Here is a 16367-nt window from a genome sequence, read left to right as displayed (position 1 = left end):
CATCACTTATTGCGTGCATCTTAGAGTGCATGCATGGTAACATTTGTTGAAAAACGTCGCAATAAGTACTATGGATGAATAGCATACTCTCTACATCTTTCAAAGGCAATGCGAAGCTTCTCTAAGTGCTCCTCGGCAACATTGACCCTTTTATAGTTCATACACACCAATGTTTTTGTTTTATTTGAGTATACTGACTATTAGAGATACCTAGTCCATGTGCTCAATCTTGTAAATGAAATCATGTGCTTAAGAGTTTATCAAATTTTTCCTTGACAGCATGACCATGCAGAGGATTTATGGCATATGGTCTCAATCTTACTAGCACAGGGTCTAGGAACACGGGGATGTTGTGTGTAAGAATGCTAGAGGCTATTCCTTTTAGTTCTTCCATAGACCAAGTAAATACATCAAATAACTCCTTCAAGAGGTTGGCAAGGTTAGTTTCCTCCTCCGCAGTTAGATTTTCAACTATAAACATGGGTTGGGACTTCTCCCCTTTGCCAACCAAGTTGGCTTTCTTGACTTTCGCAGATCCTTCAATGGGTTCATTGTTCTATCCTGTCACTTCGCACCAAGCAAGACTATGACTTAGAACTATTTGGAGAGAACTTGGGCTTCCATTGTTTGGCCTTAAATTCTTAGATTGCTTCTTCTTAGCCTCCTTTTTGCATCACAAGTGGATTGAGAGGTCTCCCATGATACCCTGAGTCTTAGGTGATCAAAGAGTTTTAGGGTCACTATCAAAGACTATCTTAGATTCATAGTTAAACTTGTTACAACTATATATATCATCTCTCACTTGACTTGGGTCTCACCTATTTATACTAACTCTACATCAATATGAATCATTCTTTGGGAGCATGTCTTGTGTATCTCTCTCGTACTCTCTCTCTCACTCAACATGGTATCAGAGCTATGGATGTGTAGCAACAACAAGGAAGATAAGTTGTTTCATTGTTCATACTTGATTGAATTCTTTGCACAAGTGATGATTTGATACATGAACTTGTTCAAATTAGAAGTATTAGTTAATTTTGTCGTGCTCTCGAATCATGTCAAAACCGCTTGTCAATCGGAGTTCTGGATCAAAAGTTATGACAGTTCAGGATTCAAGACAGCAATTCTGCTCGAATCTGTGATTTTTTATTTAAAACTGTATTTCTAATTACAGTTCGTTAATCCCCAATTATAGTTTATTAATCGTTCGTCTTCGTTAATGATGTTGATTACGACAAGCAAACATCTTGCTATTTTTAGCGATGTTTTATTATCGTTCACGTTCTTTGCTCGACCGAAATAGCACTTTTCTTATATGCGTCATCTCGTCTTGCACGTTACGCCTCTCTATTTCGGGCTTTCTTTTTAGTCACTCAATACTTTTCGTCATTCTGCATATCCCTATTTTGATTGTCATGCGTCTCAACTACGCTCGTCTTGATCATGGTTTGCAGATTCTGCAATCTCATCTTATTTGTTTTCTCTCGACATACAGGCATGGCCAATTGCGTAATTGTTAATGGATATCCATCTGGCCAACGTTCGGTTCCCTTCTTCCAAGGACAAGGCTTTCCTGGGTGGAAAGCAAAGATGATGCTAATTCTTGAAGGTGACGAATTATTTGATATTGTTTTGGATGACCTATCTTACCCAGTTCAACCTATTGATGTGGTGAATAACAATTCTGTGATTATTGATGGTCCATTATTTGAACAATGGAAAATTGATCATACTGATTGGATTCGTCGTGACAAAGCGACTCGTCGTTATATATTGTCTGCACTTCCTGACTCACTTATGTTGGATGTCTTTCATCTAGAAACCTCTCATGCTATTTGGGAGTATCTTATCTCAACGTTTGAGAAGAAATCGGTCATCAAAATTTTATATCTCCAAACTTGTTTGAAGAATCTTCAATATAAGGTTGGTACCTCTATGCACTCTCATATCGAGGCTTTTAAAGACATTATCAATCAGCTTGGTGCTGTCGGCGCTCTTGTTGCTAAAAATCAGATTGTTACTCAACTTCTTCATACCATCAAAGATCCTTTATATGACAATATCATCACTATTTTGTCTAACAAGGATGATATCCACTTTGACAAAGCATGTATATCTCTTATTGAATATTCTCAACGTCATGAGCATCATTTGGAAAAATCTGATGCTGTTTTGGTCACTCGGGAACAAAGGGATTTTGATGTTGCTTTTGTTGCTCGCAAGCATCCTGCTTCACGTTTTCAGCAGGGTGGACGCCCTAATCCAGGTAGTAAATCTTCTCGTCTTGCTTATCCTAACAAACATTGTTCTTATTGTGATAAGAAAGGTCATGTGGCTTCTGATTGCTGGGCACGTCAATATGATGAGGAGCATGGAGTTACTACAAAGCAACCTCGCTCGTCCAAAAGTTTTCCTCCTTGTGATTATTGTGCACATACAGATCATCCATCTCGTCGTTGTTATAAACGCAGATATGATGAAGAACGTTCTCGAGCTTATATTGTTCAACAAACTACAACTGATGATGATCATACTCGTCAGGAGCTCAATTTCGTCCATTATGATATCTCTCCAGAAAAGGTACTTCATGTTCATGGTGGTTCTCTATTCATCATTGATTCAGGTGCCACTGGAAACATGACATACCAATCGCAGTGGCTTCACAATTATCATTCTCTTCCTGTCAAGAAGTTTGTTTACCTTGCGGATGATACAACTTGTCAAGTCAAAGGAGTGGGTGATTTATATCTGGGGACTGTTTCATCCACTAGAATATTAAGAGGAGTTCTTCATGTTCCAGATTTGCAAAGAAATCTTCTTTCTGTTGCTCGTCTAGTTGATCTTGGTTTGTTTGTTGGCTTTGATCATAATCAATGTCGTATAGAGAAAGACGGGCATACTATAGCAGTGGCTCCTCGACATGGTAATCTATTTGAGCTATCATTGAATGATACAGTTGCAAATGTTGTTACTGCCCCTGGAGATGCAGATTGCAAATTATGGCATCAACGATTTGCACACTCCGATTTTGCCAAAATTCTTCATCTTCATCGTCATGGTCTTGTGCAAGGTATGGATCTTAAATCTCATCCATGTATGGGAATATGTGAGTACTGTGCACTTGGAAAACACCATCGTTTGCCTTTTCACACTTCTACTTCATCACATTCCTGTGCTCTCTTGGATTTGGTTCATACCGATATTTGCGGTCCTTTTCCTGCCTCAAAGTCTCAATATCGATATTTTATAACTTTCATTGATGATTTCTCACGGTACACACATGTCTATCTTCTTCGACATAAGTCTGAGGCTTTATCTATATTTAAACAATACAAGATAAGTGTGGAGCTTCAAACTGGATTCTCTATAAAGATGCTTCGCAGTGACAATGACGGTGAATATGTATCCAATCTATTTGATGACTTCTGTAAGGATCAAGGTATTCATCATGAGTTTACAGTTCCTTATTCTCCTCAGCAAAATGGTGTTGCTGAGTGCATAAATCGCACGATTCTTAATGCTATACGTTGCATGCTTATACACTCTGGTTTGTCTCAAAAGTTTTGGACTGAAGCACTTCTAACAGCTGTTTTTATTCAAAATCATCTTCCAACTACTGCACCTGCTGGTAAAATTCCTATTACAATTTGGACAAGGAAGACACCTTCAGTCTCTCACTTTCGCACATTTGGCTGCATTGCTTATATTCATGTGCCCAAGGACACTCGACATAAGTTGGATCCTCCAGGCTTGAAGGTTATTTTTCTTGGTTATTCAGATCATTCCAAAGGTTACAAATTTTATGATCCTTCTTCTCAAAAGGTTATCATTAGTCGTGATGCTATATTTGATGAGAAGACTATGGGTGGCACATGGTCATCAGATGTTTCAGATGATACACAATCTTTGCTTAGTGCATTTCCTTACTTGCTTTGTGATTCTACTAATTCTGATGATCATAAACCTCCTCCACCTCCAAAGAAGATTGATGAAAATTTGGAGATCTATGTTGATCTTCCTATTGAGATAGAGCATGGATTCTATTCTATTGAATATGATGTCTTTGATGATGCTATGTTTGTCCAAGAGGATCCAATATCGTATATGGAAGCTATCAATTCGTCTCAAAGGGATCAATGGCAAGAAGCTATGCAAGCTGAGTACGATTCTTTAATCTCCAAAGGTACATGGATTCTTACTGAACTCCCCCCAAATCGTGTTCCTATCAAATGTAAATGGGTTTATAAAACCAAGACCAAAGCTGATGGATCGTTTGATAAGTTCAAAGCACGCCTTGTTGCAAAAGGTTACTCACAGATTGCAGGAGTAGATTATCAAGAAACATTTTCTCCCGTTGTGCGCTCCACAACTGTTCGTATGATTTTGGCTTTTGCAACACTATTTGATCTAGAAATTCACCAAATGGATGTTAAAACGGCTTTTCTCAATGGAGATCTTGAAGAAGAAATCTATATGGAGCAACCTGAAGGTTTTATGATTGCAGGAAAGGAGCATCTTGTATGTCAGCTTCATCATGCATTATATGGATTGAAGCAAGCCTCTCGTGCTTGGTATATTAAGATTGATCAGTTCCTCACATCTAAAGGTTTTGTTGCATGTTTTGCTGACCCAAATCTTTACATCAAAAGGGAGGACAAATATTTTATTATTCTTGCTCTATATGTTGATGATACTATTCTTGTGTCAAATAATATTGCTTTCTTGGATGCTATGAAGAAGCTTTTATCGACTGCATTTGAAATGGTGGATCTTGGTGAGATACATTCTTGTTTGGGTATTCAAGTTCAACGACACCGACAACAAGGCATTCTTCTTCTTCGCTGGACAAAGTTTATTAATGATATTGTTAAGAAGTTTGGGTTGACAAATGCGCACTCTGCTAACACTCCCATTCTTTCAAGCTCTACCAAGGGTACATCTACAACACGCAATGAAGAATCAGCCATTCATCAACCTTTTGCTAATCTTGTTGATTGTCTTCAATTTATTGGTTTAAACACAAGACCAGATATTTTATTTGCAGCTAACTTTTTGGGACAGTATCTTTCTTCCCCTTCCACTATTCATTGGAGTGCTGCAAAATGTATTCTTAAGTACCTCAAGGGTACTAAGGAATTTGGTCTTATTTATCGTCGTCGAGAGGATTCTTCTTTATCTTCTTCAACTTCTCTTGACCTTATTGGATATACAGACGCTGATTGGGCAAGTTCACACTTATCCATGCGATCTACAAGTGGAAATTGTTTCTTTGTAAATGGATGTTTGGTTTCTTGGTCCAGCAAGAAACAACGATGTGTTGCGGTTTCTACAACTGAAGCCGATTATGTTGCTGCATCATTAGAAGCTCGCGAGCTAGTTTGGCTTCGACAACTACTTGCAGATTTGGTACATCCTTCATCATCTAGTACACCTCTTTGATGCGATAACCAAAGTGCTATTAGTCTTACCAAAGACTATATACAACATAGTAAATCAAAGCATATTGCTATTCATTATCATTATGTTCGACATGAAGTCAAGAAAGGTTCCATTATGGTGGAGCATTGTCCCAGTGATCAAATGGTTGCAGACATCTTCACAAAAGCTCTTAGTGAAGCTCGCTTTAGCTCATTAAGACATGAACTTGGTATTGTTCCAAGTTCTTGTCTCATTGATTGAGGCATGTATCATTGTATTCAAGAAAACTTTATAGTAAATCATTTTTGTATCGTAGGTATGTGTAGGGGCTCGGGTTTTTCCCTTGTTCTCCCCAAGGGTTTTTTCACTCGCAGCCAGAGACCTTTGTTTGAGTGGGGATGTTACAACTATATATATCATATCTCACGTGACTTGGGTCTCACCTATACTAACTCTACATCAATATGAATCATTCTTTGGGAGCATGTCTTGTGTATCTCTCTCGTACTCTCTCTCTCTCTCAACAAAACTCGCATCCTTTGCTAGATGAGGGTGTTTTACTAGGGGGTCACAGTTCAAATTTATCTCTACTTCATATAGAGTTGGTGAATCAACTTAGTTTACTCTTGTCCATATAACTCTCTTGTAATATCTCTCTCAACCCCCTTATACTTTATAGCTTCTACTACACATCCCACCATTGGCGCTCCCCTCTCAACTGGTATTAGAGAAATGTCCAACATTCATGGGATCTCGTGGTTAAATTAGGGAGTGTAAGACATGAAGCCTCATTATGAAGGTCGAGGATTCAAGCTTCTTCTTTGATATTGATGCCCTATTGATGCTTATTGCATGCATATTGATAGGGGTACTATTCTCTTTAGAGGATCCAGATTTCAGTGAAGTAGATGCTTGAGCCATTGAGGCCTCATTTGGGGTTGCAATAGTCCATGTTGGCATTGATTTGGAAGCCATGTATGGCTAGTTTTGATATATGCAAGCACATGGACTACTGAAGTATATGGGCATCTAGTTGCTCAAAAGTAATGGTTTAAGCAAGCGGCTTTCTTGAATCTAGTAGAGGGCTTTCTTGAGCTCAAGGTCTGCTTATTTTGAAATTGGCGGGGCTTTTCTTGTGTTTGTAATAGAGAAATAGAAAGAGCAAGAGACTTGATGATTTGTGGAGATAGTGACGTCCATGGATTGTGATGTTGATCTAGATGTTTTAGAAGGTTGTTTGTGTTAATAATTATCTATATGGATATATTTTCATCTACTGGACTTCTTTTTGTGTTTTTTCATTATGTGGAGGCTATAGGGCATCTATTTTATCTCAAAATCTTTTTTGTAAGATATAAATATTATCAATAGTTATTCATTCACATTGAGAGGCTCTTAGATTACGTTAAACTTGGGATTGCATAAATTTTTTAATAAATTTGTTATCTTTGAGGGTTTTCCATGCTACTTTATGCTTGCTTTACAGAGATTATGCATGGTGAAATTGATTTGTAAAGTAGTTTGCATATACTTGGACTTTGATAATTGTTTTATGCTTAGAAGATAGCCAAATACTTGGGACATCTTATAGAAAATTCACACATCTTTGGGAGTGATAAACTACCATTTTTACATCCCATTTATGTTGGTGATGGCCATTGTTTAGCTTTTTGGGGATCCCTTTGCAATTCCTTGGTCTATATTGAGCTTGTAGTTGAATATACCTTGCTATTTTTGGTGTGCAGACATATTTTTGTCATTCTAGCTTCTTCATTTAGCTTTAAAAATGCCTAAATATTAAAAATCTTGATGGTACAAAATTTCTAGATTAGAAAGAGCAAATATACAATGTATTGGTTCAGAAAAAGCAAGTAAAGCTAATCAAATGTAGTTGGATTAAGCATGAGGAAATGAAAAGAATTGGATAATCTAGTACACTCTAATATAGGAATTGGATGAGCTGGCATGCTCTACTATTATGTTGATACTCTTAGCTATGTATTTTGATGTGAAAGACATGGCAAGCGCATATGGCATATTACAAAAGCTTGGTGACTTGTATGAAAAAGAAAGTGCAACCTTTCATGTTTATTGGCTTTAAAAACTCATTGATCTCTCCATGGAGGAGAGGGCTTTGATGTATAGTCACCTTAATTATTTTAATATATTTGTTAGCCAATTGATATCTCAAAATATTGTGTTTCATGATTCAGTGAAAGTTATGTTCTTGTTACTCACCTTGCTTGAGAGTTGGAATATTTTCAAGTCTGTTATTAGTAACTCTACACTTGCAAGTGGTCTTTTGAGTGCTAACGTCGAGAGCATCTTGCTCACACTGAGAAGGTGAATAGAAAGAACAATGCAAGATCAAAGAGCTCCAATGTACTTATGATGAGAGGAAGATCAAATGATAAGGGAAACTCTCATGAGAGAGGTAAATCAAGAAGCAAGTTGCGTGGTAAAAACGATGTAGAATGTTTTTTCTATAACAAGAAAGGATATATAAAAAAGGATTGCTACAAGTGGAAGAACAAGCAATAAGGCAAGAAGGCAAATGAAGATGATGGCGTAGAGAAAAACAAGGTAAAGATTGAGGAGATTAATGCATGTTGCAATGATGATGGTGATTTCTTATTTGTATTCTCATTTGGTGATGCATTCTTGTTGGTTGCTATGGATGTGAAATGTCTCAAATTTGGCTTATGGATTTTGGAGCATTATTTCAAGTTACTTTACATAGGAGTGATTCTCTACTTACAATGGTGGAAAGAGAGGATGTGTCCGTCTTGGAAACAAATATGTATGCAACATTTTGGTATTGGGGATATATGCTTGTCATTTCCAAATGGTTCTTCTTTTGTTTTGCAAAATATAATCCATATTCGATACTTGACAATAAGTTTGATTAGTATAGGGTAGCTTGATGAATGTGCTTATAGAGTGACCTTTAGTGATCATGTGTGGAAGATTTGCATGGGATCTGTTCTTGTGGCCGAAGGGACCAAAATCTAGTACTTTATATTCTTTGCATGTTTTTGGTGTTAAAGATCATGTTTTAGTTGTCACTAAACATCCATATGTAACTTGAATGAAAGCTTTTGTAGTTTGAACTATCTTCCTTATCTATTTTTTTTTAAATCTTGCTTTTGTGAGCATTCACTACAAGGAAACAAAGACATATCGACGGTCATTTTTTAATGCAAATTGATGCAATTGCTATTTATGTTACTAATAGCATCTCTATTAACGACATAAATAATTATGCAATTAGTGACAAATATAGCAACGGTATACTAAGAAAAAAAAGTGGCGAAGATCCAAGCGTGGAATTTTGATGAGCAAAAGAGAATGAGAGAGAGAGAGAGAGAGAGAGAGAGCCACTACCATTTTTTGAAGGAGGCGAGAGATACGAAGGAAAAAAGGGAGGGAAGCCATGAAGGTGAATCGATTCTTCTTCGAGCCTTTGAGGTAGATACATTATTTCTCATCTCTTTGTTGTTATATTTTATTATTTTCTCTTTTTTTGTTTGCGAAGAGATGCATTGAGAGAGGGGGGGGAGAAAGAGGTAGGAAGAGAGAAATAGAGAGAGGAAGGGAGGGAGAGAGAGAGAGAAGGAAGGAGAGAAACAAAGAGGGAGAGAGAGGGGGAGAGAGAAATAGAGGGAGGGAGAGAAAGAGAGAGAGAAGGGAGAGGAAATGAAACAAAAAGAGAGAGGGGGAGGGAGAGAAACAAAGAGAGGAATGAAGAGGTAGAGAGAGGGGAGAGAGAAAAATAGAGAGAGAGAGAAAGAGAGAGGAGAAATAAAACAATAAAAAATAGAGAGAGAAGAGAGATTAATAGATAAAGTAAGAGAAACAAACAACGGGATGGAGAGATAGAGAAAAAAAGGAGAGAGAGGGGAGAGAAAAATAGAGGAGGGAGAGAAAGAGAGATGAAAGGAGAGAGAGGGAGAGAAACAAAGACGGAGGAAGGGAGATAAATAGAGAGAGGGAGACAGAAACAAAGAGAGGGAGAGAGAAAATAGAGAGATTGAGGGAGAGAATCAAAGAGAGGATGAGAGAAATAAAGACAGGGGAAGAGAAAGAGAAACAAAGAGAGGAGGGAGAGAAATAGAGATATAGAGGCAGAGAAATAAAAATGAAGAGTGAGACACATAGAAAGAGAGAGAGAGAGAGAGAGAGAGAGAGAGAGAGAAAGATGGAGGGAGAAGGTGAAGGAGAGAGAAAGAAATAAAGAGAGGGGGGACAGAAATAGAGAGCTAGAGGGAGAGAGAAAAAGAAACGAAAATGAAGACAAATAAAGATAAAGAGAAATAGGGCAATAGGGAGAGGAAGAGAAACAAAAACAAAAAGATAGAGAAAGAGAAATAAAAATAAGGATAAGAAAAGAAAATAAGAGAGGAAGGGAGATAATGAAAATAATGGAGAATAGAGAGGGGAGAGAGAGAAAATATATATAATTATGTATGTATGTATGTATGTATGTGTGTATGTATGTATAAAGAGGAAAAGAGAGAAATAGAGAGATACAAAAATAAAAAAACAAGAAAAGTAAGGAGAGAAGAAAGAAGAGAAAAATATACATATGTGTGTGTGTGTGTGTGTGTGTGTGTGTGTGTAGGAAGAAAGATACACACACACACATATCTATATGTTTAGAGGGAGACAATGGGAGAGAAATATAGCAAGTGACACTTTAAAAAATGGAGAGAGAGAGAGAGAGAGAGAGAGACAGAGATGAGATGAGAGAGGGAGGAGAAAGAACGAGTCCTATCCACTAAATAGGAGTGCATAGTGAAGCAAATTATTAGGTTTATTTGTATGCAACGGGTATAATGCATTCTCTCACATTCACATTTTCTAAAGATAACCAATTAGTTGGGCTAAAATCCCATAATTGCAAATATATAAGGTTTGTCTTGGCCTTGATAGTAAGTATGACTACTATTTCATTACTTTGTGTCCATATGTAGTTTGTAATATATTAAATTTTTAGCAGTTTCATACTACTAATTGTGATCGTAGGGTGTCTCACTCCAAAAGTACATTTAATAATTTATAAGTTGTTGGATTTAATGTAGTGGATCTTGTAGAAGAAGGTCAAGATATTCTCAATTGAGTCCACAAGGCAAGGAGCAATGAAGACAATCTATCTCTTTGAGAAGTACTTACTCACGAGCATGCTCACAATATAGACTCACCTCATTGTATATCTCATGGATGAAGTGGAGATTGCAAGATTTCTCCATACTAGATGGTTGTTCTTCTTGGAGCACTTCATGAAATCTTTGAAAGGCCCTGTGCAATATTGGCTTGTTCAAAGGACAACATGGTTGAAGGTTGGCTAGTAACAAAGGCATTGTTATATATTTCAGAGTGATTGTCAACGATGGATTCAGATAATAGGATGATGTGGACACTGAAGGATGACGATAGACTAATAGGAGATGTGGTGGTCAAAAATGAAATAGAGAATATTATGGATGGCACCATGGAGAAAAAAGTGAATCATTTTTGTATGTTGCACTATGTATCCGATGAGAACTAGTTCCATAGGTAGGAATAGGCTAGAAGGGAATGGGAGGTAGTGCAATCAGAAGTTCAATAGAGTACACACAAATGGGGCCAATGTTAGGTCCCAAGGGCATGAAGAAGTTGCTGTAGTTTATGCGTATGTGATGTTTACATGATGCCTTGACTATCAAGTTCATGCCAAGGGGTGAAAGTCTCTAGGAAGGAGTAGAAGTTTTTTTGGAGATGCAGTTTAAAATTAATTGTGTACTTTCTTTGTTATTGTATATAGCAATTGTATGCAGAAAGTAGCCTAGGCATTTCAATGTACAATATAAAATCTACAGTGCGATGTGGTCACTTGGGTGAAGTTTTCAAGTTGAGCATATTGACAAAAGCACTCTATGATGGAATCTAGTATCATGGCGAAGTATGAGTAAGAAAGTCGACAATCGACCAAACATTATAGTGGATGAGATTGAGTATTTGGGAACCTCAAAGTATTATTTTAGTAGATTACCATAACTTCTCTATGATTATATTCCATGTATAATGGTTTAAAGTAGTATTGGAAAAAGCAGAGGAAATCGTTCAACAAGGGTCATATGGATTCTTAGAGGTAGACTCCGAGAAAAGATGAAACAATTTTAGTGACACGTTTGTCTTTTCGGGTCATTGTAAATAGGTGCATGTCCTTTTTTATTAATTTTTACACAACACAAAATAGTCACAAATGTATATTGTGTCATGAACACTTTAGAGCGCTTGTGTGTATGATGAAAGTAATGTCCCTAGTATGAACGAGGAGAGTATTTAGGTAGAGGAGTCATTCTCGTGAGGGATGGAGGATCATGAGAGCTTGTAGTGTTGTTGAAGGGGTTTTAGTGGAAAGGGTGTATCTACCGAGGATTAGAGAGAGAATGAAGTAGAGAATAGGAGAGAGAAGAGAAGAAAAAGAATAGAGAAGAGGTACACAAGATAAAGATAAAGCTCAACAAATCAAAGCACTATTTATTGATAGAACTTGAGAATATAAATAAAATCCTTGTCTCGGACTACTCAGAAGAAATCACCAAGCATCAGATCTCTTAAAGCTCCCTCGTAGACCAAAAATGCACACCAAACACTATCTTCTTCTCTACTACTCAAATGGCAAATATGATGGTTCCGCATTGGCTCCAAAAGGGAGGCAAATCCCTAGGATAGAACACCCAATCAGAATTCTTTCAGATCAGTCCTCCCTATTCAGAGTGTTATTTGCTACTTGTAAACTTTGATCGTAAATCGCACGATTTCGGAAGTTTTTCATTTATATAAGATCTTCCAAAAAAGCTAAAAAAGTAACTTGTTTTTTGCACGTCACCCTATTCTAGAAGTTTTCTATACCTTTTTTGGATATTTACAAGAAACAATATCCAAAATATAAAAAATATGCTAAATTTGTCCAAAAATCTAGTATTTTTGAACCATCCATACTATGGATACTAACACTAATGACTAATATGGCATTGACTCTCTAGATTAATAAGAAAGGCGGATGATGATAGACTCCAAGTTTTTTCACACTGTGCCCACCGTAGCGGCACAACATCCACCCCCTCTAAATCTGCACATCCTCGGGTATCTGCCAAAGTCCTAATTTTCACTAGATTCTGAGTCCTTCTCATCCTCTACAACCATATCATTTTCTTCTTCATCTTCCATATCTTCTTGGCTAGCCCTTGTATCATGGACACTATTTTCTTCCAATTCTGGCAACTCATAGATATTAGATTCCTACCTTTTGAATAACTTGATTATTTTCCCTGCTACTAAAAGTTTTATGGCTGTCCCATCTAGCTCATTTAATGCATAAATAGCATTATCGATCACATGTCTTACCACATAGGGTCGATTATCGTTTGGAGACTTTACACATGGCACTATGCTGGTTTTCTAAACTATTGTCATAAACTAATACATAATCCCCATCTTGTATGGTTCTTGGCCTTAATCGATGTCTTTTGTCAAACCATTTCTTGTTTTGTATCCTTGTTGCCCTTAACTTTGTAACTATTGTCTCTATGTCTTCTGACTTTCTTTCCAACCATCTAATATGTAAGGTCAACAACTCCCCTCGATTCAACTCCTCTTCCCAAGGTAGCACACTCCATGTGACTGTCATCTCTTCTATTGGCATGATATGTTTTTGACCATACATCAATTCAACATGCATATATGTTGTAACAGCACTATGAGTTGTTCTATCAGCCTACAAAGCACAAGGGAGCAATCATGGCCACTCTTTTACCTTCTCTCCACATGCTTTTTGCCAATGCCTTTACAATAGGTGAGTGACCTCTTTTACTTTTTCCATTTCCTTCAAAGTTGTAAGCTAAAGTTAAAGCAAGCTTAATCCCCAGCTATGCAAAGAAATCATGGGCTTCATCTGCATCCAATTCACCCCTATCTACTCTAATTTTTTCCACACAACCATACCGACAAAAGATCTCTCCTGGGAGAAAAGTACACATTGCATTTGTTGTCTTAGTATGTAGAGCTCTCCCTTCCACTTGATTAGTCAAGTCTTCATGAGAAAGTACAAGATATCTCATTTTCCAAAGACCTATAGGCATCATGACTAGATCCACCACCCACTTAAAATGAAGAGATAAGAAATATGTGGGTTGCAATCCATCTCGATGTCTCATAGATGAATACATTTGACATGTCATACATGTTTCCACAAAGTAACATCCTTATACACACCCTGCCACCAATATCTTTCTTTGATCTTTGCAAAAGTACCCCAAACACCTCTATGGCCACCCCATAAGCTTTCATGAAACTCATACATAAAATTTACTTGTGAAGCTCTATCACCCAAAACTCGCAATGGCATACCCTGTTTCTTATTAGCATGTTTCCACAAGCATACATATTTTAATAAAAACCCATAGGCTTTCCTGTTAATCTTCTTAAACTCCTCATCTGACCACTCATCTCTCTTTGTTAATGTATTGAGGTATTGACCAATCCTCAGCCACTCTCCTGCATATTTGTCTTCTAGAAATACTTCAATACAATATACATGACATCTAAAGTGTCTTCTTTTTTTTGTCCAAGCTTCTGCTAGTAATGTAGCAACTCCTTGTTAAATGATGCGGATCTAGGACATGACACAAGCTATGGTGGATCAAAGATGAAGACCAAGTTCATAATGACATGGACAAGTAGAGATAAACTATTACACAAGTGAATTAGGTTCCAAGATAGATTAGCTTGGACTCATAAACACAATCTTGTGTAGAATTGACAATGACAGACACTTAACTGAAAGTACAAAGCATCATGATATTGTATTCATTTCATAGTCAAGTACAATGCTTTATAGGCTTTGAGTTGTTCCACTCTCCTCACTGTGCATATGGGATTCAGGACAGCTCCTCTTGGAGCATACATCATTTGTCTATTTCTCAACACCCCCCCTCAAATGATGAGTCCCTACACTTGCTGGCTTTTGCCCCCCCTTCATGATGACATGGCCCGGAAGACTAGCTCATAGGCAGCCTAGTCAAGTTAAAGCTTGAGACTTTACATCTTGGCATGAGACTTTACATCTTGGCAAGGGTTATATAAATCAAATTCACTAACATATGAGAGATACAATGAAAGTTCTTCAAAACAATCTGTCAGAGTTGTTGATGGTAGTGGAAGCATATTCTTCTTCTTCTTTTTCCTCCATGTATTGGTTCTGGTGATGATCACTTTGCAATTGTTGGGCTCTCTTCTTGTGGAAACATTCACTGGCTGCATGGCCAGTCTTACCACAATAGTGACATGTAATCCGATCCTTGTTATTGTTGTTGATGAATCCTCGACCTCTTCCTTTAGGTCCAGCAGCTCCTTTGGTGTACAAAAGATTTTCCCTAGATGATGAGACATTGTCTTTTGCATTCTTGGTTTTTACTTTGCCTTCTTCGTCGAGTAGTGAGTGCTCAATATCTTTAAGTGTGAGGCTTGGAACATTACTCAAAGTGGACACAAGATTTTCATATGGATCCTTGTTTACACTTGCAAGCAGTACGGCTATTGCTTCATCTTCCTCAATATTCTTTTTAAGAGATGCAAGTTGAGTTTTTAAACTCTTAAACTTATTAATGTGTATGGTCATAGAAGCACTGTCTTTGATATCCAGTTTATAAAACTGCATGAGAAGTTTTACCTTTGAATTCTTTGCTTGAGTACCAAACATTTTATCAAGTTCCTCCTAGGCGGTTCTAGCATTTCTAATGCCAGATATATGATGTAACACGTCATCACTAAGTCCCCAGGCAATGATGCCTAGTGCCTTATTATTCATCTTCTTCCATTCTTTGGATTTGAACTGTTCTTCTTCAACGAACCCGTCTTCATCATCTTCCTTCTTGTTATCTGCATCATCTTCAAACAGGTCCCACAAGTCTTTCCGCATTAGGTGATACATGGTCTTTTCCTTCCAGGCATGGAAGCCTTCTCCATTAAACTTTGCTATTTGCTCAAGCTCGGCCATGTTGCTAATCTTCAGTTAACCAGCAAAAAATTGTATTTTAATGTGTCAAGAGACACAAGAGAATCAGTGTCAAATTGACACTAGTTGAGTGTTAATGGATACTAGTCGGTACTTGATCTGCTTCCTCTTAGGAACTTCGTGGGTGGCTTCTGAGCTTCCTTGGACACTTCCAGACTAGTAATGAGCTTCAGAGAGTATTCCTCAGTGATCAAAAATCATTGTTGATGATGGTAATGAGAAAGAGGAATAAGGTTTCCAAGCTTCCAAATTTCTGGATATGGCTTCCTGGATTAGGGTTTCTGTAGCAGCCTGGTTTTTTGGTCTGTGTGCATTACACACTTGATCATTCTCAGAAATTTTTACATGGCCATGAAGCTTATGTCATGGGCTACAAAAGCCCTATGGTTGCTGTGTCGATTGCGCTGCGTGTTGTGCGTGCAGCTGTACGAACCGTCACGCAGTTTCAGACTGCGCCGTTTCTGGAAATCGCGCAATGCTGCCTGCTGTGGATGCTAATGTTGCTGTCCGATGTGATAGGCTGAAGCACCTGGAGCAAGGGAAGATACTTCCAGAAGGATTCACTTGAAGATATGGCCCGTAGAGAGAGATCCAAGTGCTCCAAGGTGGGTAGGTGCAGTCTGGCTATGGCTGCCACAAGGTCCAACTGAGATTTGAAGTTGAAACTGGAGGTATGAGCTGAATGTGGGCTGGTTAGAGATTACCAGAGGTGAAGGGAGACTAGAGATTCAGAGTATGAGCTGTGACATGCCCAACTGGGCTCTGATACCATGTTAAATGATGCGGATCTAGGACATGACACAAGCTATGGTGGATCAAAGATGAAGACCAAGTTCATAATGACATGGACAAGTAGAGATAAACTATTACACAAGTGAATTAGGTTCCA

Source organism: Lygodium microphyllum, chromosome 18 (assembly GCF_053477565.2).
Source record: "Lygodium microphyllum isolate KBCC chromosome 18, Lygodium_microphyllum_v1.1.10, whole genome shotgun sequence".
In the NCBI taxonomy this organism is placed as follows: Eukaryota; Viridiplantae; Streptophyta; class Polypodiopsida; order Schizaeales; family Lygodiaceae; genus Lygodium; species Lygodium microphyllum.
This window is presented reverse-complemented; position numbering follows the sequence as displayed.